At 34.0% G+C, this 23,074-nt stretch overlaps 1 protein-coding gene across 9 annotated transcripts in view; it reads right to left on the bottom strand.

Annotated features, from left to right (window-relative positions):
* The window catches only part of MGAT4C (MGAT4 family member C), a 777,100-nt gene that overhangs the window by 216,735 nt on the left and 537,291 nt on the right, over nt 1–23,074 (bottom strand). For 3 of the 9 annotated variants that reach the window (XM_073214766.1, XM_037022636.2, XM_017672600.3), the window contains exon 1: nt 2,561–3,181. The exons of the other annotated variants lie outside the window; for them this stretch is intronic. The gene's annotated coding sequence lies outside the window, so the exon portion shown is untranslated. Of the gene's footprint in view, nt 1–2,560; nt 3,182–23,074 lie in introns of those variants that run through there. 9 annotated transcript variants of the gene reach the window in all.

Here is a 23,074-nt window from a genome sequence, read left to right as displayed (position 1 = left end):
AGAATTCATGATACATCCAAGTACTTCAACTGAGAAAGTAGAAAACTAAACGGTATCACACATTCAATAATTAACGGAAGCTAATAAGGTGCTTACATAAACTAAGTTCTAGCAGAGTAAAGCATACAAGAGGAAAAACAACGTGATTTTGGAATAGGTCGTATAAGTGGAGCAGCAATTTTCAAAGGAAAATGACGTGTCACCCTCTGCCTCTGGAAAATACAAAGAACTTCAGAAGGGATAGTAGAAATGTTTCTATCACTGTGCACTTTTCCCTTCTCCTCTTAAGTCCTGTAAAGCCTGTCTCTTAGTAACATTAAACTTGGTGCACCATGTACAAAAAGTGGATGAGAGAATATAAAGAAGAAAAATGCAAACAAACAAATAAAAAGGTGATGATTACCTAACTCAGTGAACTCAGACAAATGACATACGGAATAGAAAGGAGGCAAGGAACACAGAAATATATAGTATCAAGCATCTCCCACTATGGCTCCCTGCCCAGGAAATTTTCCTAGGGACTTTGTGGCATGGGAAAGTCTTAATGATCCCATTGATATCTTCACTTTAAGAGAGTAAAATAAAAGCAAAAGCCTCTACCAATACAGTCCATCATCCATGTAGACTATGTCATGCATACCCATGTTGCACAAAGTTGCTCAAAGAAAAACAAGGAGATAAGCAGTTCTTACAGTGGATCACTCCCAGAGCAATGCATTTCTGATTGGGGATGGTCATTCTGAGAGAAGCATTCATACACAGCAGAAAATACAATTTTAAATGTCTACACTATTCATGGGCTAGGTAAGATTTTCTTCATCTCTGACAGAATGATATAAATAGATTTTTAGAGAATTAATTGTTAGGAAGCAAGTGCTCCGCCTGGTCAAGATTGATCACCTGCGAAAATGACAGAGTCAATACGTTTGGGTCACTCAACTCCACTTGAAAGTACTTAAGGGGAAAAAAACCTTCAATCCAAAGCAGTGAATCATTATGCTTTGAAGTTCACATTATCAACACTTTTGGATTCCTGCTTCTGGATTTTAAAAATTCATAGAATAACCAACATAAACCTCCCTGTGAAAAGTTAGCTCCAGGTGCGTATTTGTAAACTTGGAGGTTTGGTGAATTATAGATTGTTTTGCCTGAGATAACAAGCTCAATTCTTTCGTTTCCATTAATACACATCTGATATTTTCTTTAAACTCACTTTTGTTCAGACCTGAATTGACTGAAGGAGACAAGTCGAGCAACAGTGATGTGAATGTCTGCCAAACACGACTGGGCTAGTAGAAGACGCAGAAGTGTGACATAGCTGAGAAACTCCTGCTGTCTGTAAGTATAACTGGAGCACCTCCAAGCCCTGATTTATAATTACCCAAATCACTGATTTGCACAGGCAGAAATATTCTGTGTTAAAGTAGGGTAAAAAACAATCTGAAAAGCATGGACATATCAAAGCCCAAAGGACAAGCCATTATTCTAAAGCTTTATTATCCTAGAGGAGATGGAAATGCCAATAAAACAAGAAAACATGTTAAATTAAATAATAGCTATTTACACTTTTCTGTGTCTTCATTTCATACATAATTACATTTCGCTTAAAAATAATAATAGTATAGATATACAGTGCTAATAGACACTATTTGAGGGGTTAAGTGTTTTTGAAATCTTCATTTAGTTGCGTGAAAACATTCTCAATTAATTAAAAGCTTTTATGATATCTGATTTATCAGGATCCCTATTCATACAGTGCAACTACTGTAAATATGTTTGCTTTGCTACAATACTATAAGGATCCTCAGGTGTATACATCACTACCAATAAGGAATTAAATAATTGCAAGCTTTATTTTCAGCCTTTAATTCTGCAGGTACATAAAACACAGTATTTTGTTATGCATTCAAAAGCACTTAATACAATAAATTATTGTAAGATCTCTGAATTCCAGAAAAAAAACATGGTTGCTTAAAACTATTATCATTTCCTTAGGTTAAAAATGATAAATATGAATACAAAATACTACAACTTAATTCTAGAAGCTAAAGTTTTCACTCCCTTGCTAAATTTTGTTTTCTACATGGATACAACTTCGGAAAACTGTCCCACAGAACTATCATTTAACAATTAGAAACTTTAACTCATTAAAAAAAAAATACAACAGCACTGCTTGCTTGACCATTTCTACCTCCACTCTGTTACTAACAGCAAAACAAAAATGGAGCAGAGTGGTATACATAAACATGTACATTTTTAGAAACATTCAAAAAGTGATCCTGTAATAGCAGTTACTCTCCTTTCTCTAAAGAAAAGCTGAATTTACCTGCCATTCATTTCCAACTGCAAATTAGTTTGCCAGGTACGCGTTAGCATGCTCCTTTTCAATTCAGTTTGCGAAACCCACACTTCCTTTGAATAATGCTACACACCGCTCTGGTTAAAAGCTTTCCGGAGAGTAATGCTGTTCGACCCTGACACCAGTTTCTTACACTGTTTCCTCTGTGAGACAGAACTACCTTTATTTTGAAAGAGAAGGTAAAACAGAAGAGGCTCTTACCAGAGACAGAGAAAACAATTCGTTCAGCTAGCTCCGGCCGTGCTCCGCGCAGCCTGGCAGCAGGAGCGATCTCTGGGCCTCACACAAAAGCGAGATAATTGGCTCTCAATGAAGAGATGTAAACATCCATCATAATGGCACTGGGGCTGAAACTGAAAGCTGCCTCAGCTGTTCTGTGTACTCCGACCAGAAGATGATGTCACAAACATCAACTGGGTGTACTCTCATTGGCTTCTGTTACCTGGAATCATATCTTAACCCTAACCTGTCAGCTACAAATTGAAATGCTCATCTCTGGCTATACTTTTTTTTTGCTGAAAAGGCGAGTGAAAGTAACGTCAAACTCCTGAAGGGCTGCAAAGGGAAAATAGAGTCTCTCAAATAGGCTAGGGACTATTTACATAATCGATGAGGATCTGTGGGCATTGTATTTTCCACATATGTTTATTAAATAACAGTGTTTTTTTAGAAAATATTCTACAGAATGGATATTAAAGGAAAGGATTAATGTAGTCACATCTGGAATTTAAAATAGTCCAGTTACTTTGCATTGACTTTATGGAACTATTTCATGACATTAAGGTAGTTGCATTGAGAAAAATTATAATGTAGACAACTGTACAGTGGAGTTTTCAATCAATTTGGTGAGAGCAGTCATCTGCATTTTCAAATTTTCTAATAAAAATTAAAAAATGGAATTGCATTTTATTCTCTGAATGTTAAATGGCATCTCCAAAGTTTTGTGTAATAAAGCTTAAAAAGTATGAGATATTAAAAGCATAACATCACTAAAATAATAATATAAAATATTGGTTTTTACAAAGAGTAATTTATGTCACTGAAAATATAGACAAGCCCATTTCAATAATTAAAGGCTACTTTATAATATAGTGCTATTCTCTTTGAGCACAAATGGGGAATAATTATTCATCCCTTACCCTCCATCCTGACAAAAGGCTAGATTTCTTTCTCCCCAGGCTTAAACCCAGTGGGAGAACAGGATAATGGGCTAAGCTGCTTGCAGCAGCTTTCTGTCAGAGGGACAGAACTACCAGCACCTTGAAATATATCCAAGCTTTCACCACCAAAAGGAGCTGTCAGCTGCATAACTGTGAGATGCAAGAATTACCAGAGTCATCCAATGACCAGCTCCTTCTAAATCCAGCCCAGTCATATCCCCGGGCAAGCCCTTTGAAAACTGCGCAGCTCAGCATGCAAACAGCACAACCACCTAGAGAGAGAGAATGAAATTTGTTTCATCCATCTCCACTTTTGGGGAAAGGAAGGTCATCAACAGTGCCCTTGTATGCCTTCATGTTGGTTCATGTGCTACTGAATAATGGATTCAGGGCAAAGAGTTGTTATAATCCCTCCACCTTCTCAGTGAGAAAAAATTATTTCTATTGTATGGCTCAATGAGAGTTCTAAAGCTCAAAAATATATGAAAAGACACTTACAGACCATGCATTCAAAATTTCCTCCCATGTTCTGACTTTCAAAATCATAGGTTTGGTTATTTGATTACTGCTAGTAGCAAGTTCGTGTGTGATACAAGGGCACGAGTTACAGGTTTTGGTTTGAAGACCCAGCTTACAATTCTTGCTCCATAACCAACTATCTGTAGGAACTTCGGGAAATTATTAACGTTCATGTATAGAATGAGAATGATATTGATGCCTACAGCAAAAAAATAAATTACATAGGATTAAATGAGGCAATGTATGAAACATATTATGAAACATAAAAAGCATTACATAAATATAAGATGCAATTAATGCCATTGTTATGCAAAAGATCAAATGTGTTTAAAGGCAGTTCGGTAATTTAAAATGAAAAGTCAATTCAGTGCCTTCAAAATAATAAAGGAAGAAATATTATTATCCCAAACTCTTAAAATTTCAACTAGAAAATAATGTTGCAGATTAACTTGATTTATAGCACAGAGTCACTCAGCGGTCTTCTTTTTGAAGTTGTTGCCCATCCTAGTATTATTCAGAATTTAAGCATATTAGTCAAGTGCAAGAAGCTAGACTCAGGAAGACTATTTTTCAAAATGTACTTTGGGCCAATGTGAAAGACACTGTTCATTTATTTCTGCCTAAAAACATGGGAGTTTAGATGGAAATGTGTATCAGAAAGATTCATTGCCATGCAAAGTGACATAAAATTGAATCACAGATCAGAAAGATGAATTTGGACAATGGGAATGTCAACTGTATTTCTGGTAGATAAATGATAAAGGTAAGAGATTGTAAATGCTGAGAAGATATGTCATGAAGAAAATAATTATTTATAAAATAAAATCTGTTTCTACATTTCATACATTATATAAAACTTCAATGGTCTAAATATTTAATGACAGAGATAGATAACTAGCAAAATTGGATTACATCTTGTTGCACATGAGAAGCATGCTGACATATATACCATTTTTAAGATCATTTTAAAGATAAATGTATATTTTGGTGGTTTTAATAAATATAGATGGTAACCTTTCTTAAACTGTTTTGCATTTGTTTGTGGGATACCATGCCACATAGACATAGAACACTATGACAACTGGGAAATAAAAATACTCCCAGCGCTCTGAAGGCACACTGTCAAGTACCCACTTCCTTCACGTGATGCATTAATAAGGTAATACTTTGGTAAAGGGCTCAAGTTTCATGTTCTTAAAATAAATAAATAAGACCTTTTTAAGAAATGAGATTTTAGTGCTTAAATATTACACAAGATCAAGATTAATGCACAGGTAAAATGTTAAGGGAATTCACTTATTAGATGCAATAGCATGTATGTTTGAATTGTATACAAAACCGGAAAATTAATAGAATATAATTTAATTCCTAGGAGAATTACTAGGAGAGCAGGATAATACAGTAGAAATAGTTTAACTTAATGTGGCTTATACCAGTGAGTGAATCTTTACCCCATACATTAAGCCAATTTCAAATTTCTCTGCAATTAATTAGGACACAATTTATATTTTAGTTTTAAACAATTTTATCTGTATAGTTTCAGATAAATATAGCATATAATATAGCATATATGTAAGTAAGTATGATTATTCTCATGTAGTATTTTTTACATAAGAATAGGAAAATGATATCCCCTTATGGTGGGCAATAATCATTTGAAATTAATGATGAATGGAAGTTATGAAGTTTTAGTAATTCTTTGATAGCATTTCTTTAGGAAGAGCAGCGATATGAAAGGTCAGGGCCTTTCACTGATTTATTTGCAGTATGTCCTTTTGGAAAGTCTAATGATACTTGAACATCAATCTGCGCATGTATCTGGGTTAAAGCCAAAAATAAGATAGTGAATATATAATGTGAACACTGATGATAAAACATAAAAATCCTTACTGTTACCATAAAATAGTATTAGTAAGAACTTCAACCTGATTACATGATATAAAAAAAATTCTCAAAGTAAAAATGTTAACACAGAGGATTGTAACAAAGATAAAAGAATGATGTCATTTTTTGTATATACTATTTATCATATATATGTAGAGAAGTAAATTTTTTCTTAGGATTTAAAACACTCCAATTTCATAGAAAGAGAAAAAAAACAACATTTTATAATGAGTTTGCCACACTGTCTCATTATTTTTTACATTCCTTCAACTAAAACGGCCAGCTAACACTTGTGAGGTTGAGAATAGAAAAACATTTTACCTTTAAAAAGTCAAAGGCTTAATATAAGGGGGACGGGGGAACTGCAGAAATTAATCTAGGCTTTATTCTGTAAATTTATATTAGTGAATGATTTCTGATATCAAGAACATGGAATCTATAAAAATATTTTTGGCAAATGAAGTAGATGTTTTATAGTTCAAGCCAAATATATCTCCATTTTATTACTATCCTTACATACTATACATTTCCCAGGAGCTGAAATCATTGCAGAATTTAATTGCCTGACAATTATTTCTATTTCATCAATTTTGTAGTTAAACTAATTATTTATATTATCAAAACGAATCAGCACTAGAGGCTAATTAAACTGGAGAAACCATCTTCCACTGTTTGCCAACCTACATATTAATAAGGTTTAGGTCAATGCTAACTGCATAAGAAACAAGCATGTCCTTTAGGTGATAATTTTATAGGCTGGACTTAACAATTTAAACAGGTTTTAAACTCTTGTGGACATGATTACTGACTCTGAGCAATTAGGAATATTAGACCGTATCATTTTATACTCATAGCATCAGCTACTGACCCATTGCTGCATTATCCACAAGATGGCAGCTCTGTTTATATGGCCATTAACACTCAGAACACACTGGCTTACCCATTTTATAATGATTATTATTTAAAGAAATATAATATGTAAAGTGACTAAGGAACTTGTGTGAGTGAATGCTCACATTAGATAACTTTTCAGTTTAAGAAAAGTATGGTTAAGGGTATTAAAACCTATTGAAAAGGAATTAATTTAAATCATCTTAAAATGTGTGGCTTTTTTTTTTTTGCTAAAACAATTTTAGCAGTTTTGTTTTTGCTAACACAATTCCCAACATATTCCAGAGGTTAATCTATTTATATGAAATGGTTTACTTTTGTTTCTTAAAGACTTTTATGTTGCTTTATAAAAAAATACAAACTGTATTTTTCACAATAACTGTAGCAATGAATCAATGATAACTCAATGGTATAGTAAGAGATATCTGAGAATTATATTTTCCATCTACTAAATTCTAGGCCTAACCAAATCTGCTAAGAATGTCTATTTATCGACCTTGTTCGTATTCCTTTTTTATACTTTGTCTTCTTCATTGTCATTTTTTTTGCTTTATGTCTACCTTAAATCTATCGTGCGGCAGCTTCAGGAGATTATCTTTATTTCTGTTTCCTGTGCAGATAAAATTTTGAAAATGCTCAGAATTATTAGGCCATATCACCCTCCTTTTCTGAGAATAAATATCCCCAAGATGTTTAACTATGTTTATGTGTCAGCAAATTTTACTCTAGAGAAGGAAAAAAATGACTAAGTAAGGGTAAGCCAGGGTCTCCCCTCCTGTATGTTAAAGAGATGTGAGTTCTTAGACATGGAAGGTAAGAAGTTCATGCTATTTTAGTGATTTAGCACAGTTATGAAATGCAAACTGAAAACATTCACTTATCACGGAAGCTCTCTCAATTTCATATGTATGCTCTAATTTATGTTACTAGGTTCTCTTTGAACATATGGCTGACCTCCATAAGAGACATAAAGACGGGTGGGCAAAGGGATTGTTTTTTTACCATGTTCTCTCAACTGTATTTTCTGTGTTTTTGTACTATTCCTTAATTAAGAATACTTCCCTTGCTTTCTTATAAATAGATCTCGCTCTTTGCTTGTTATAAAAGTATACAACTTCACTCGTGACTTTTTCTAACTCAGTTTCACTGCCTTTTGTGTCATGTTACCTAAATTGGACCAAATCAAGTCTTACTGCCTCCATGCTGCCAAATACGGGACAACAGTAATTTCAGAGAAATTTAGAATTGAATTTACATCTTGATGAGGAACACAACCACTTTATATTTGACAAGAGAAAGGGATTATTCATGTAAAACCTTCTGTGCCCAAACATTGTTTTACACCTGTGGATGTTTACATATGAAAGATAGTAAGAAACAGATTAGTAATCATTGTACAGCACGTCAGCATGCTACAACTGTATAGCCGAAGACTTCACATCATTCAGAGGAATGCACACTATCACAGGAGGGTTAGGATTCATATACTAGAAAAAGAAAGAAAAATGCCATCTTCATCTTCACAGGTTTGAGTATTTCCTTTGCACTAGGTACTATGCTCAGCATTTTACATTGATATCTAGTTTGCTTTTGTTTTGTTTTGTTCTTTTCTTTTGCAACAGGTTTCCAAGACAGGCCTTCAATAGACTTCTGAAGGACTCAAATTTATACTATATGCGAGTATGTTTTAACCATAGCTGCTTATTTGCATCTCAACTAAGAAATGCCAAATATACGCTACGGACTGAATATTTGTGCCCCCCTCCCACCTTCAATTCATATGTTGAAACCTAATGCCCAGTGGGATTTGATTAGGAGGTGGAACATTTAGGAAGTTCTTAGATCATGAGCATGAGGGCCTCATGACTGGGATTAGTGCCCTGTAGTAAGAGAGACCGCAGAGAACCAATCCGCCCCTTCTGACATGTGAGGTCACCGTGGAAAGACAGTCCATAAACCAGGAGGCTTGCTCTAGCCAGACTCTGAAACTGCTGGTGTGCTCATCTTGGGCTTCCTAGCCTGTAGAACTGTGAGAAATAAATTTCCGTTGTTTCTAAGCCACCTACTTTATGGTATTTTTGGTGTGGAGGCCTAAATAAACTAAGCCAGTTCTAAACCAAACTACTGGCATAAGAACCTCTGAGCATGGGGAGTGGGTGGAACTGGGAAAGGTTCCTCCCTAAATGATTGTTCTCTCTGTAGGTAGGCTTAAAAATCATTGCCTAAACCTTTGGATAAGTGAACCAAAGGTTTTAATATGCAACATCAGATTTCACTGAAATAAGTAAAAAGTGTTCTAAAAATCTGTGTGAAATCTGTGAAGGAAGCAGGGCGGAGTTTGCATGTCAAATAATACTTTGGAGAATGAATGAAAGAAGCTCTGCATCATCAGACAAAAGAGACAAACATCGCCTGCCTGCAGGTCTGAGGGGGAAAGTATGATGGAGGCTGATCAGTGGCGTCTGATGAAGACAAAAGGACCAAAAGTAGAGGAATGGTGGGCAAAGGAGCCACTTCAGCACTCAGAGATGGCCGGCAGCACTGGGTACTGGGCTAGAGGGCCCTTATCTGCCAGCGCAACAGGTACACAACAGTCCATTTGTGACATAAACATTTTTTTGCACATCATCTGGCTCAAGTGATGCCCTCTCTTGCCATAAAATAATCTTGAATTCACCTTGAATGCCCTCTATCAATACTGTCCTTTTCAAAGATCCAGGATGTATATAAGCCCACTGACTCAGAGGATGGTATCTAAAAGGACAGTGATTGCATGGAATGGGAAGGCCCCAGTATATGCATCATAGATCCTGTGAAAACCAACTCTGTGAGAGAAATAATAGATTCATTTTTCTTTAGGGTACTACGACTCTATAGAATTATGTTCATAAACCAAGCTGTATGCCTGATATGCATTATTTTAATTGTGCTTGCTCAAATATATAGAATTCATAACTTCAGAATTAATCATTAAGCACCATCTGCAGTAAAGTTGGACTATAATACACTTTTGAAGATACTACTATCCTTTGTTATAGTGTCTAGAATAAAGTACATATATTTACTTCCCTGTGTACATAATTAAATAAATATAATAAACAGTTTAAAATAATTGTTTGATAATTAGTAGGAAGCTACTTATAGACTAAAGAATTCTAAGAAGTGTTCCTTCTACACCTGTAACATGTATAATCAGTTTCTCTTTTCCTACATTTGAAGTTATTACAACAATGAAAATCACTTGTTTTATCTTTGCTTCATGATAATCTGTCGTCAGCAGCTGTTTGTCACCTTTCACTTAAATCTGACATTATTTCAACCTTTTCTTCAAGGTTTTCTTGCCTTCAGCAATGTAGGAATAGGAATAACTTTCTTTAAATGTGTTGTTTTGTCATCTTCTTTGTATTCATGTACAGCTTGAGTATTTTTCCTATTAGGTAATATTAGGAAATACATCTTCCACGACGACTTCATCTGAAATGATTCAGTAAGTAACAGTGTGCTCCTAAAATCATGATCAGCAGAATAGAAAAATACATGGATGCTCTTTCTAGTTATATATTTGGAAGTGCTTAAATTACAGCCATTGTTTCAGGACACCAGAGAAGCAATGTAAATTAGTGACCTTCGGCCAGTTCTTGCTTGATCATTGTCCAGGAGCTAATTATTCAACTTGATCCATAAACTCACCAACCATAAATGAGCACCGTAAAGACTATAGGAACTTAGTGATTTGTCAAGTTAAGTGACAAGTGGGTGTGACTTAAACCCTTGGTAATATAACTGGGCTATTTATCCACAATCTCTGTCAGTCTACCTTTGAAATTGTAGACATGTAATACATACCAGCTCTTTCCAGTTGAAATCAGAAAAAAATTACTAAATGGGAACTGAAAATGCAGGATATATCAGGAAATTTTTTTTCTTTTTCTCTGCCAGAGGCTACCTGCTCCTGGTACATTTGTTTTTAGTTATAACAAAGAGAGGAACAAAACTGCCTGCAGGTCAGAAGAGAAATAGTCCCACCTCTCTCCCATTCTGAATTGAGAATCAATTAAGAAGATGCTGGAAATAGACACGTGACTATAAACATGTCTCACCATTTCTTAGTGCGGGCATCACTGAAGTACAGCGTCTGACTTGTGATCAGACTCCTAAATGCTCTGTGAATTCCAGATCTTGGAATGGCCCAACCAATGGCTGTTGCCTGTGGCTCATGGCTGTGGTCCATCATGTCGAGGACAGAAGCAAGATCAGAGTCCATCCTTTTTTGTAGCCAGGCTGCGCCAGATCTGCTAAGATTATTTCATGCTCAAATGACTCACTCATGCCCCAGTACTGTTCCTCAGACAGAGCTAAGTTGTGCCTTGATCACCAAATTACTCTGATTAAAACATCATCTGTTTAGTCTTGTCCATGAAAATCAGTAAAAAAAAAAACACAAAAAAACAAAACTGTCTCTTATTTCACTCCAGACAAGTTATGCCTGAGGACTTAAAGCAAAATCATGGCATTGGCAAAAAAGTCCCTTGGGACCCAGGTCCTTCCACAAGATGAAGACAGAATCATTTTTCTGCCTTATGTAATTAATGGAGTAAAAGTCCTGGAAGGATGGATATTTCCACATTGAAGGGACCCATGGGGACACTAGCAAAATAAATGAAAAAGACTCACATTAGAGCACATAGTCATGAAATTTAAAATCACTAGCATAAAGAGAAGATCTTGCACATCTGAAGTGAGAAAAAAACTAGCCACTTTAAAAAAATAAATTCAGGAATCAGACCAGCATCAGAATCAACAGCAAAACTCAGAAAGGAAACAATGGAACAGTGGATGATTACAAGGTTTTTTTTTTTTTTTCACAGAAATGAATAATCATCGACCTTACAATGAATTCTGAAGCAGTAAGTCAGGACAGGACATCTTCAAACATGCAAATTCATAAAAATGTGACCTTCCATACCCTTTCTCGGGAAGCTTCCACAGAATGTTCTCCATCAGAGCAATGGGTACAGCAAGGAAAAGAAAATACGTGTTCAGGAAATAGTTGAACTAACACTTTTGAGAGGCCACAGGGATCTTCCAGATGATGATGATGAAAGGGAATTTTAGGATGACAGCTAGACAGTAAATATGTGTAAATCAGAACACAAAGGCAGCACTCCCCAGGAGGGATATTTTCACAAGAAGTACCCACAAAGAAATAAAACTGAAAGATTATTTGGTGTGTCTGAACACATTGAAGGGAAGCGTATTTTTATGAGAGAGTGTAAGTCCAAATTAGAGAAAGGTACTAGAAAAGGAAGGAAATCAATAAAAAAGGAGGCACTTATTAAGGCAAGGAGACCTTAAAGTTCTCTAAAGGAAGGGAATTTACTCCTTCTCGTGTGCTGATATACACTTTAAAAATAAAGACACATGTATGTTAAAAGTAAGCAGAGAAAGATACACTATCCTAATACTAATCCAAAGAAAGGAGCAGTAACAATACTAATTTCAGACAGCAGCCTTAAGAGCAAGTTATAAGGGATAAAGAAGGGCATTGCATAATGATAAAGGGGAGACTTCTACAAGAAGAAAAAAGGGTCATTAATGGTATGTGCCTAACATCAGAACATCCAAATGTGTGAGGCAAAAACTGAATGAACTGCAAGGAGAAAGACGAATCCACTATTGCAGTTGGAGACATAAGCACCTGTTTCAGAAATGAATCTGACACACAGAAAATCAGGAAAGACATAGTTGAACTAAAAAAAAAAAAGATCAATCAACTGGTTGTAATTTGCATCAACAGACTACTTCATCCAACGACAGAATACACATTCTTCTCAAGCTCACATGGCACATTGACCAAGACAGACCCTTGCTCTGTCATAGAACACACCTTAAAAGACTTAAAATAATAAAAATCATACATTGTTTGCTCTCACAATAGAATTAATCGAGAACTCAACTGCACAAGATGGCTGGAATATCCCAATACTTGGAGAATAAATAGCACACTTCAAAATAATACATGGTTCAAAGAAGAAATCTCAAGAAATATAAATTTTTGAATATTTATCTATATTCAAATTTTATTTGAACCAAATACAAATGAAAATATAATTGATCAAAATTTGGAGACTGCAGTAAAAGCAGTGCTTAGAGAGAAATTTATAGTATTTTTCTTGTCTTGATATTTGGTATTGGGTGGAAGAGCAAGAGATGAATACACAGAGCACAGGATTTTTAGGGCAGTAAAAATACTCTGCAGGACACTATAATAATGGATATATGATTATACATTTATCCAAACCCACGGAATGTGCAACACCAAGCTTGAACTGTAAGGTAAACTGTGGACTTATGGTGAATATGATATCTCAATGTAGGCTCATCCTTGGCAAAAATGTACCATTCTGGTGAACGATGTGCTGGTAATGGGGAAGGCTATGCATGTGTGGGAACAGAGGGTAGATGGGAAATCTGCGTCTTTTTAACGGTGTCATAAACCTAAAATTTCTCTTAAAATGTCTTTAGTAAAATGATGGAAGGATGAGTTGAATATGAAATTGAAATTTATATAGAAAGTCTCATAAATGTACATGTTGGGAAGGGGGTGGTAAGAGAATTAAACACACACAAAATGAAACAGTGAAAGAATCTGCTTTTAAGAAGCTGCCCATTCTTCACAGCTGGCCCCCACCTCAATTTTTATTGGTTCACCCTTTTACTACTATTGTCCCAGGTCCCTAGCCTTCCACTGAGACTAGGAAGGGACCTATCTCTGAAAATACTGTCTTAAATACAGCTAGTCACTGAACTAGGTCATTCCTTTACTGGAATTTAAAACAGTCACGACCATATTCTAACAGCAAGACACTACCCTTTTCTTAAACGTTTATCGAAGTTAACATTCACTAATCCACTAAGTACCAATTTTGTGATAGGAATCTCTGACTCACAAATAATTTTTACAACAGTGTGCATTTCCATAGGAAATGATAAAGTAGACAGGTATTATCTATACTTAATTTCCCTGATTCTCATCCAATAATAGAATTGAATTCAAGCAAAGAGTATAAATCAGAGATTCTTAGGATCAGTTACTGGTTTTACACTTAATAATTATGTCACCTTGGAAAGCAGCAAGTTATTTTACCTTCTCTGAACAGTATTTACTAACTTGCTCTAAGATGACATCATAATTATAATTTATCTCAAAAGACACTTACAATTATTAAAATAACTTTAACATCTTTAAAGGACTCAGTAAGAAATTTAAAGAAATTTAATAGGAAATATGAATTATGTAAATTTTTAGATCATTTTGTACTTGCTGGTTTCCTATGAAAGGGATAGCTTTTTTACTCCAAATCATGTAATATTTTTATATAATAAATTATCTTCCAAACAGAAAAAAATAAAAACCACATATGTATGTGTATGTGTGTGTGTGTACATATATATATATATATATATTTTTTTTTTTAATTAATAAGGAAACCTTGTTCACCAAACAGAATTTATAGCTAATCCTAAGCATTCAACAGAATCCGGAGGGTCAATGGGCACATGGTATAACGATGATAGTTCGCAACAAAACTGTCCTTAGAAGTAAAATGCAAAATCAGTTGAGGCACTTATAAACACGTGCCTAGCACTTCCTTGTGCAAAGTACATACTCATTAACTGGGCAATAATTGATTTGAGATTTTAAAAATTAGTGAAATATTAGAACATATATAAAACAAATTGTTTCAATTCCATTTCTACTCATTCAACCAACAAATATCGATGGCCTGACATTGCATTAATTGCTATGATACAAACATTAATATGACTCATACTTTGGTTTCAAGGAACTCTCAGTCAAGGGAGAGTTTGAAATATGAAATAAAATACAGCACACCAATTTTCTTATTGATTAGTTAAGATAGACATAAGTTTACCTAGAAGGCTGAATGTGAAATACTTGTATTAACAGGAAAAAAAAAAACCCTCCACAAATCAGCAATCTCTTAGCAGGAATTTCCTGAGAAAAGCAACTTCTAAGATATATAATAATGTTGCCTGATTCAGACCAATATTTTGTAGCCTGTGTATCTATAGCACTGTATTGATGTTCAATACGCACAACCAAGACCAAGAAGCATAGCTAGACACTCAAGTACCTTCTGAATCATCTTGGATTGATAATGTGTAATAGAGCTCTTGATTAATTGAGGGGCATGCCAGACCTGGGTCGTACTTTATCATTGGATCTCCACGGAAAGGATAAAAATCACAGTGAATGGGACACATAATGTAAACACAGCAAACCCTCACATTCCACCCCCATCACTTCCTTGCCTTGTTTAAAATTCTTAAGAGATCCTTGTTGTCCTTAAAATAAAAGTAGGTGCACACTTTCTAGTATGATTTACAATGTCCTGCCTGATCTGAAATCACTCTAGCCTCACCTCCCTCCAGCCTTCTTGATTTTATTCTTGTTCTTTCTGATTTCCATGTCAAATGACAGATTTTAGTCCATTTTCTTGCCATAATACATTTGCTGCAGGTTCTGCTCATATACCCGGCTTCTTCTGACTGGAATGCCCTTTACCCATTCTTCTTTTCATTTCACTCTTGGTTATCCACTTAAAACCATGTGAATGTACTATTATTTGCTCATAAACATGTTACATCTCTTGGTCACAGGCCTTTTGCACATGCCTTCTAGACCATCTAAATATTTTTCTAACCACTCCATATCCCTCTTCATCTAGGTTTCTCTACTCATCCCGTATCAGCCATTCCTTTTTCAAAGAAGTCTTCCCTGACTTCCCTAATTAAGTCAAATTTGTCCATGGGCGTTACAAACCAATGTTAGGCCTTGACAAGAAAATAATTGATTGGATAGAGAACAGAGATAAACATATTTTTAAGGAAAAGTTTTGGACTTTCTTTGTCTTTGGAAGAGAGGCTGTTCAGGCTTTAGAACTGGGTTTTTACTTGTGCAATTCATAGAATTATACAAACACATCATTGAAAACAGGCAATGAAATTCCTAAATATCTCTTCAGTAATTTTTCTTACCAAAATATAAGTAACATAGTCACAGTTGGACAGATACAATTTTTTGGTGGCATGAGAATTGTGGAAACCCATAATAATATTCCCTGATTATTCTGGTAAGGATGGCTCTGAAACATTAAGCAATATCTTTAGAAATGTTTAGAAATTTGGCTATGTATATCAGCCTTGAGTTATAAGTACTTTTCATTATAGGGAGAATGTTTATATTGGTCCTATAGATTTATGGAATTGTAGAACTGCTAGTGGCCTTAGAAATTATTAATATCAGTCTCTTATTCAGACTACATAAATTACATATGTGAAAAATAAAATTCAGGGTTTCTAGTCAACTAGATAAAAGTCTTAACAGCTAAAGAAATCTTAATAGGAAGCTAGACTTCTTGACTGACTCTCCAGCTTTTATTTCTTTGTGGAAAACCTTCCTATTTTAAATTCAATAGGCCCATTACAAAATAACTGTTCACTATGTAAAAGGTTGCTCATGTATACAGGCAAAATAGTATGTGGAAAGTGCTTGATATTCAACTATTTTTTAAATTAACTTCAGTGAATATATATGTTGAGATCATTTTTTTCCTTTTAAACCTGATATCCACAATATTTTTAGTTAAGGACTCAAAGATTTTTGGTGTCCATTAAAAACAGTAATAAAAAGAAGGTACACTTTTACTAAAATATCTTGTCTTAATTGATATTATCGCTCAAAATAAAGGATTTTAACTATATATATGTATGTGTTGTGCTTTACTTTACCATCAATAAATTTATGTTCATTGTTTAGTTCAGTTCTTACCTATATGTTTATTTTTCTGAAGAGATGACATTGGATGAAAAATAAAATAACAAACTTTATTCTTAAAAATTATATACATGCATGTGACATTCATATTGAAAATACGCATTGAAATTTTGAGTAAAAATTGGAATATACAAGAATGAAAACCAGAGAAAGGAGATTAGAGTTGAAGTCCAAATTTGGAGATTCATCAGGCATATAAATTGCATATGATGACTCAGAGTGACAATGAAGAAAAGAGGCTTAGTAGTAAGATTCCTGTAATTCTGAAATATCGTGATAATCACAAATAGTTGTAATTCAACAAAAAATTCATGGACCTCTAAAGCTCAAAGACCAATAACTTTTTGTGCCCAAGGTATCTCAGTGGCTTTCATCTAAATGAGAAAAGCCTTGGGACTTTAGCTAGCAAAGATTGGCTGAATGTAGCCAACGTGGTAAGGGGCTCACAGATATTTTGATATGGCCACTTGGATCTTTAGGAACTAAAGTTGTTTTAAGGAGTTCATAAGGTTGTTAGAAGAAAATAAAGCAAATCTATAGACAACAGTTCATCCATCTTGATTTAATTTAATATAACACCACAGGTACTATTCAGAACAAGTAATGTGTCATTCAAAAATTAAAATGACAGTCAATGTGTTATATCACAAATATCTATGACTAAAAGCAATATGATAATGTTAGTGAGAGTACATAGGATAATGGTTAAAAGTAAATGTTCTGGAATCATTCAGAGGAAGTTTCTATTTCCCAGTTTTTCAACTCAATCTCTGTGTGATCCCATGATACTCCTTTCATTTCTCTAAACTTGTTTCCTTTATTGAATAGAGAGCCCTGCTCATGAAGATTTGATGAGGATTAAATGAAATAATGAATGAAAAGCGATTGGCACAATACCTAGCTGAGTTAGTCAGATAAAGGCTCCCAAAGGTATCTTATGTCCTAAGCTCTGGAACCTGTGAATGTTACCTTACTTGGCAAAAGGAACTTTGCAAAGGTGATTAAGTCAAGGTTTTTGAAAAGGGGAGGCTATTCTAGGTTATCTTGTGGGTCCCGTGTAATGGCAAAGGTGCTGAGAAGAAGAATGCAGAAGGGTCAGTGTTAAGGAAGTGTCAAGACAGAAGCAGATGTTGAAGTAATTCAGGGTCACTAGTTCAAACAATGAAGGCAACCTCTAAAAGCTATTAAAGGCATGGATTCTCCCCTAGAAGCTCCAAATGGGACATGACTTTGCTGACCCATGTTAAACTTCTGACATTCAGAACTATAAAATGATACATTTATATTATTTTAAGCCACTTAAGTCCGTGGTAATTTGTTATAGTAGCAATAGGAAACTAATAAACCAGCACATAATAATTCTAAAAAAAAAAACAAAAACATGGTAAGTGCTATATAATAGTGATATATTTCATTGCCCCATATCTCTCTCTCCAAGAATATATTATTTCATACAATCAATTATCTTTTGAAGAAACTCAAAAATTAATTTAAAAAATTTTTATACTTACTATATATTTACTGCATTCAACCACCTTCATTTTTTTGTATAGATTCTAATTTCTATCTGGTAACATTATCTATCATTTAGTCTAACTAACTTGCTTTAATATTCACATAGTGCAGGCTGATAGTAGATTCTCTGAGCTTTTATTCATAAGAAAGTATCTTCATGTTGCCTTTGTTTTGAATGATATTTGAAAGGAACTGATTTCTGGGTTTTGAATTCTATTTCAACATTTTTTTCCTTTAGCCCTTAGTGATGCTAGTACATTTTTTATTTTACAAAGTATGAGGCCATAGTTATTATTGTACCTGATGCACACAGTATGTTATTCCTTTTTGCCTGCTTTTAAAATGTTCTTTGTATTTGGATGTCAGCACTTTGACTATGTTGTGTTCATGTGTGCCTTATTTTAACTTTACCTTGCTTGATGGCTGTTGTGATTCTTTAATGTACATGTTATTTTTTTCTCAAATTTGAAAAAAATTATTTGCCTCATATGGTTTCTTTTCCCTTCTGGGATTCCAGTGACACATATATTAGAGTTCTTGATATTGTTTTGCAGGTCCTTTCCTATGATGGGGGAAGTTCTCCAGCAGAAAACAGACATAACTGTAAGGTTTGTCTTGTGTTTCTCACAACTGTGTGCTGTTTTTTAAATTCTGAACCTATTTGGTCTGGTCTTCTAGTGGTTGCCCATAGGATAGCTATCCAGTAGCAGTTATGTCGTGCACAGAAGTGGAAATTTTGTATATAACCAATTTCTGTTCTCCTATTTAGCAATTTTGCCTTATTTGAAATATCACATAAATTTGCAATTTTTAACTGTATTTTCTACATCATAGGACCGAAAAGAGAAAATTAAGAGAAGATTTTTAAAAATTCTTCACAATGGAATGAGCTTAGTTTTGTTTTAAAGTGCTCTAGCTTTTATTCATAATGATTAAATGTGAAACCAGAGAAAATTAAGAACTATCAGTATTTCACATGCTTATGCTAATCCTGAGACAGTGACCGTTGGTAATGTACTGTTTGTTGGATTTTATATTTTCAAAACTCCAATCTATGAATGCATTCTGTTTTTAACTATCTGCCAAGAACATAAATAGTTGGGCTTTAAAATGACACCCACCTACATCTCTATTTGTCTGAATAAATGTCTGCATGTGATATGTTTATAACTGTTGGAGCGCTCTTTCTCTTCACTCTCACAGTTTACAGAGATACAATCTATCACTATATAGAATTTAAAGCATCTTCCACAGTTTGTGCTGAGGCATTGCTGCTTCAAACTGCTTACAATGTGATCTCCTCTGCCTACTGAATCTACTATAACCAACATTACCTGTTGCGTTAAGCTGTATAGCTGAATTAGAGGTAAACACCCAATTTTCTAAGCTCAGACATAAATGTATTTGTATCAGATAAGCAAAATGCAGTGACTGAAAGGTCAAAAAAATGTTTCTATGAGTAAAATAAAATACAGTAGAGATACATACAAATATACTATCCAGAATTGGGAAACATGAACCAACAATTATACAATGGATTGCTCTTTATAAGATAATTTTAAAAAGTAGAGATACACTTAAATAATAATAGTTAAAAATACAAATGACTTTTAGTTTCCTGACTTGGAAGTGTATTGATGTATATATATGAAATTTCTCTTTACTTTTGAGAAGATAAAAAAAAAATTAATGTGGTCCTTGAAAAACCTGTCCAGAAGCCCTTCTTTTAGTAGGGTTGATTTCACTCATTTCTAAGATATAGACCAGTATCTTCTTATTTATTAGATGCTGAAGTTTAAAACAGTTTGAGAAAGCCTGCCAAAAATCATGCCAGAAAACAAATTATATTTTCTAGGGGAAAGTATCTTATAATTCTCCCTTATCCCTCATACTTATCATTATTCGATTATAATAGAAACCATCCTTTATCACTTTGATTAATTGAAAATAAATGGAGGAATAACACAGGAAATCATGAATAATAATATATGCATGTAGTAGACACTTGTTTTGACATATACTGTGTAAGTACGCATTTCAGTTTTTTTCTTCTTTATCTTTAATTTGTAGCTAAGTCTTTTTCTTATGGCAACAGTCTTCTGATTAGAGTTTCATACAGTTCTTAACAGCTAAAAACTCCATTATAAACATACTATAATTTCCAGTTTCTTTTAATTTTAGGTGGAAGAAAAATGTAAGTCAGAAAATCCTGAGTGCAGATGCCTTCTAAACATTATTTTTTTCAGTCATTTGCACATAATGTAATAGTCATAATTTTAGCAACTGAACTTTAAGTTTATAAATGTAAGACCAACAATTATAGAAACAAAACCATATTTATTGTGTATTCATATTTTCTTAGTCTATAATATTTATGAAAGCACAAAATTACTGTAACAAGAACATCTTGGACAAACAAATTTGTAACACTCATTTGAATCTTGATAGAAATATAACCCAAGTGAAAGGAGCAGAAATGTGCATTCTTACCAGATATTAAGCATCCTAGTTACAAATGTTTACACTCCTATAGATACAAATTTGTATGTTTTGCTCTAAGAATGAAGGGTGTTGATTAAGTTGGAGACTCATTTATGCAGAGGTAAATTAAGAAAACTTCTATGATAGAGATTTAATGTCAGTTACCCTATTAAGTATAAGCTCTATAAGGGCAGGGACTTTGTCTGTGTTATTCAGCGCTCTGTCTCCAGTGTGTAGCATCATGCTTTGTAACTAGATAAAAAATCAATATACATTTAATGAATAAATGCTATGAGCAACCCATTATACAACACACACACAAAGAATGTAGGTACCAAACAAAAATATTCAAACTCACATAAAATCAAGTAACTATTTAAAGAAATATGCAATAGTAAAATTGACAAAATTTTGAAAATGACAATGATAATTATTGAAATAAGAATGATGGGATAAGCACACTTGAGAATTATTGGGAGAAATGTAAATTGATACTGTTTCAGAAGGACACAATTTTATAATATATGCTCAAAAGCCTAAAAAACATTAAGATATCCTAAATTCTTTAGAGATACATTTAAAACAGGCATATTCATGTCAGTAAAAAAACTGAATTGCCTGAATACCTAATAAGAGATTAGTGAAACAAATAATGCGATATCTATATAGTGGAATATTATGTAGGCATTTAAATAATATATTCTTACAGTATCAAAGGTATGGAAATACTTAATGGAAATAGAATTCTAAACTGTACATTTAGAAAATCCAGCTGTTATAAAACACACACATACACAAAAGAAACAAAAACAAATAGAAAAACTATATCTATTTGGGGAGAAAAAGGCTTTGGAGAATTTTGTTTTATTCTCTATTCTTCCTTTTATTTCTCTCTTCTTTTTTTTTTATAATGAAGATACTGTTTACAAAGCAGGACCCAAATTGCCTTAAAAGCCTTTTGATTTTAATTCCTGTATCAATTTTTTGTACTTTCAAAGTATCACCAGAAAACGAATCTAATAGTTAGTGAGTTGGAGAGAGGGTGTGAAGTTTTGTACACAATAAAATGCTCGCCTACCAAGAGTTTTGCTTAAATTCGAGGGTGTCACATTTGATAAAATGTTAGCAGTAAAAAGAACATTAGTGATGCCCTAATTAAACCTCCATCTTTAAGTGGCCATGCACTATTTCCACATTAAGGTCTCCATGAAAACGTGTTTCAAAATCGGCATGCTCTTGTGCTTGTTGGGGAAACAAGAATAGGAATGTAGAAAATAAAACAACTTAATGGGCCAATATTCTTTACTCTAACAAGCATTTACATTTTAAAACATGTCAGTAAACTGAATATTTATTAGGCATGAAAAACTAACACACTGTTCATGACAGTTTGACAATAGTTTCCATGCAGAAAGTGAGTTTTTTCAAAGGAAGTTCAATTACGGAAAGAGAAAATAAATGAGAACATCTTATACTGGATTATTAAAGCTTCGTTTTGCTGTATTATGTTTCTTACCTGAGGTGTTTACTGTTAAGGCACTTGTTTTCCAGGGTTCAATAGCCAACCTATAATTCATAGCCTCCTTTGCATTTACATTGAAAACATATGACTGGTAAATGAAATGTAGGCTTCCAGGCCCACCTAAAGGCTCTGTAGCAATTCCTCCATTCTTTATTTTTTCCTTGAAGAGTCATTGTAGGTCATATTTAAGGATGACAGGGTTATTAAACACAAGGAATTTGAATTGAATCTTCAAATCACTTTTTGTATAAGAACTTCTCGGGGAAGCTGTGCAACCAGGAATATCCACATTGGATTTTGCAGGAATAAGAATAACACAGAGGTTTTGAGATTATATATCGCAGCAGCTAGCATGAATCACACTGACTAATACAAAACCAGTACTTTGAAGTGAGATGCTAACCTAAAAATTAGAATATGGAACATTAGCTTTGTAGTGGGTAGCAAGTGGTTATGTTAAAAAGCAAGTTGGTCAGTTGGTGATTGCAATAAAAAGACATTACCAAACTATCACCTGGGGTCGCTTGAAAGCTTACTGAGCTTGTAGTTCCAGAGATGTTTGGAATATAGATGCTAGTAGTATCTATTGTTTTTATTGATGGTTTCAGCAATGTAGTACAAGAAAGATGAGCTCAGAAAATAATCATCAGTTTTAAAGTAAAACTGTAAAGGAAAAGAGAATTCAGATAAATAAGAGACGATACTGGGGAGACTTTGAACAATCAAGACCCAATGAGATCTCTCAGCTGCACAGAGTAACTCAACTTTGTGCTAAAGATCAAATGAAGGGCATCTATGCCCACTTAAACTTGTCAGCCTTGAGATTATCTGACTTAATGTTGAGAGAGAGAGAGAGAGGCATGACAGCAAGGTGGCAAAGA

The sequence above is a fragment of the Manis javanica genome, chromosome 10, assembly GCF_040802235.1.
Source record: "Manis javanica isolate MJ-LG chromosome 10, MJ_LKY, whole genome shotgun sequence".
NCBI lineage: Eukaryota > Metazoa > Chordata > Mammalia > Pholidota > Manidae > Manis > Manis javanica.
Note: the sequence above shows the minus strand (reverse complement) of the source record. Positions and strands in the feature narration are given on the sequence as shown.